General features: G+C 33.9%; 1 long non-coding RNA gene across 1 annotated transcript; it reads left to right on the top strand.

Annotated features, from left to right (window-relative positions):
* Positions 1-1,435: 1,435 nt before the first annotated feature.
* LOC113468147 lies at positions 1,436-1,987 on the top strand. The gene is made up of 2 exons (XR_003392000.1): positions 1,436-1,469; positions 1,647-1,987. It is a non-coding gene; the product is annotated as an uncharacterized LOC113468147 (long non-coding RNA).
* Positions 1,988-3,223: the final 1,236 nt, after the last annotated feature.

Raw genomic sequence — 3,223 nt, 5'->3', positions numbered from 1 at the left:
GTTACTGATGCAGTGATGCATGCGGGTTGCCGGTACAATAGATTGCGAGGATTGATAGCTGTTAGCTCTCAATTTGGGACAGACGTCCATGTCTCCCTTCAATGATATGAGAGATTCATGTAAGTTTCCTTATTGTATATCCTAGGGACAGACGTCCATGTCTCCCTTCAATGATATGAGAGATTCATGTAAGTTTCCTTATTGTATATCCTATATCATGTCCGTGAACCACAAACGTGGGCAGAAATTTTCGACAACAGCAATTGGGGGTATTGCCATGAAAAGATTCGACCTTTTCATTGAATGAACTTTAACTTTATGAATATAAACATTCAGAGCTTTACAAAGTCAATGAATAAAAAAAGCTCATTTGAATGTAAAGAACACGCTCCATTCCATAAAAAAAAGGAAACTCATTTTCCCAACAAAAAATAACTTCGACAAAACATGCTACTGCATAGTGTAACACAGAAAAATATACATTTCCTACCGAAAAAAGAATATTTATAAAACCTCACAAGATATACGAGGAAATTTTCTATGCACCATTGTGAGAGTATATTTATTTCTATGACATCAGTGCCGTATAAGAGGTTTTGGGCACACAATTATTTACCAGGTACCTAAGGTACCTATAGGTAGGTACTTACCTGATAATGATAAGGCCTTTTTTGTGTCTTTTTACAGTAGGCCGGTCTTTGGCGATCAGGAATAACTGTCTAATAAACAGTAGGTAAAGGCGCAGCTACCCAAACAAGAGGTCTCTATCTAATTCTGTTATGATTCAGTCACTAACACTACTGAAGAAAGCTCCTAATTTGCACTATTCTTTTTCTTCTTGCTTATTTGATATCCTATTTCGAAGATAAAATAATGTTTACATCAACCTGATTTTGACCAAAATTAAGATGACTTTTCGTGGAGATCGAATGTTACGCCCTTCCACTGGAATTGCATAATAGCTTTATTTCTCTAAAGCTACATCCCTTCAAACATTCTGTGAGCCTCGTCTGTTACGCGTCATTAAGTTTTTTCCGTACTTTCTCGAAAAGCTAAGAAAATGCTGAGAAACTTATCCGACATCCGTCTTCCGTATTAGATGACACAACTTTGTATAGCACAATGCATCTCACTTTCCACTGTATGTTAATTTCCACTTTATTGTCTCTATTTCAATACTCTTCTTCCCCTTTCTTCGGCTTCTCTAGGTTACTGATGCAGTGATGCATGCGGGTTGCCGGTACAATAGATTGCGAGGATTGATAGCTGTTAGCTCTCAATTTACAACTCTTACATCCCTTTCTTTTAAAGTCACTACACTCCCTTAACTTATTACTAAGGGCAGCCACTCACTATCAAGTAGACCTGACGACAGGTCCACCTGATAATGAGTGGCTAGCCTATGCGAACAAAAATTTGGTTTCTAATTCATCCAATTTGTGTAAATGTTAATGTTGTCAAATAGGTAGGTTATTATTATTTTGTGTCCTCTTTAATTTCAAGGAGAAGTGGGTAATTGTCATATAGAGCATGGACTTTGTTTTTCTCCAGAGAAGGTATAATACTATATTTTTGAGTCAACTATGAGATGCTCTTTGAATATTCATTTTTGCTCGACGTTTAACAATGTTAATGTTGTCAAATAGGTAGGTTATTATTATTTTGTGTCCTCTTTAATTTCAAGGAGAAGTGGGTAATTGTCATAGAGCATGACTTTGTTTTTCTCCAGAGAAGGTATAATATATTTTTGAGTCAACTATGAGATGCTCTTTGAATATTCATTTTTGCTCGACGTTTAAGATGGTTGTTAGCCGTTCCAAAGCTTCTTTTCTGAGCTTTAAATTAGAATAACTTTGTGATAAGGTTCATGTTCATATTGTTTGATCCAAAGATCTAGACTGAATATGAATTTAAAATTGATATTATATTTTTTCCAACATTTTATTTTTGAAAAATAAAATAATTCCTTTTTTTTCTTTGTAAAGTATAGAAGGTCTTCTCATTTTGAAACTATGTAGGTGGTAGTTGTTTTCTTTCTGTTCTTATGAATTCTTTGACTCTAACCCGGATCTCTTCAGCAGAAGATATTGGTGCAATCCTAAGTAGGATAAAGATCTAGACTGAATATGAATTTAAAATTGATATTATATTTTTTCCAACATTTTATTTTTGAAAAATAAAATAATTCCTTTTTTTTTCTTTGTAAAGTATGGAAGGTCTTCTCATTTTGAAACTATGTACCTAGGTGGGAGTTGTTTTCTTTCTGTTCTTATGAATTTTTTGACTCTAACCCGGATCTCTTCAGCAGAAGATATTGGTGCAATCCTAAGTAGGATTATACTTTCCTTCCTATAGGATTATCCTTACATATTAGGATAAGGAAAGTAAAAGAAGTCATAGGTAGGTACCTAAATTCAGGTAGTTATCCTTCTTTCTATACTGTATTTTACAATCAGCATTTTCCGTAGGATTACTTTCCTTCCTATAGGATTATCCTTACATATTAGGATAAGGAAAGTAAAAGAAGTCATAGGTAGGTACCTAAATTCAGGCAGTTATCCTTCTTTCTATACTGTATTTTACAATCAGCATTTTCGTTCAGGATTATGGATCAGGCGATCAGGTGCGAAAGCAAGTTCTTATTTTCATTCCAAGCCAGAAAATAAGAAGACGCTTCAACACTTCGCGAGTTTGTTGATTTTAATAATAATATGATAATGCACCATTATGAAAAATAAACAATATGGTAACACAGGTACGAAACAATGGATACTATGAATTCTCCAGAGGAATTGAATTTGTCTATTTGTAATACCAACATGACAGAGATTATCCTGTCCATGAAGTCATGAACTGTGTCGGGATTCGGGGACACAACATTCAGTTCAATATACTTATTATTATAGGTTGGTATGGTATGATATTATGAGGTCTGCCACAAAAACAAAACTACCTATGTATGTAAAAATTGTGTGTTAATTGGTCACTTTCTACCAGATTTCCATTGTATTGGTTTTATAGATTAGGTAATTTATTTCAGCACAACGCTTGCAGTCAGTAAGAAAATGCCTATTATTTGGTCTATTTAATACTACTTAAGATGATTGGAAGAACATGCTGATGAAATAAGTTCAACAAAGTAGGACTAAAGGGTTAAAATTTATCATAGACCTAATCTAATAACAAGTTGTGAGAAATTTTCAAAGATATAGTTTCATCTTTT

Source organism: Diaphorina citri, unplaced genomic scaffold (assembly GCF_000475195.1).
Source record: "Diaphorina citri unplaced genomic scaffold, Diaci psyllid genome assembly version 1.1 scaffold657, whole genome shotgun sequence".
Classification (NCBI taxonomy): domain Eukaryota; kingdom Metazoa; phylum Arthropoda; class Insecta; order Hemiptera; family Psyllidae; genus Diaphorina; species Diaphorina citri.
This window is presented reverse-complemented; position numbering and strand designations above follow the sequence as displayed.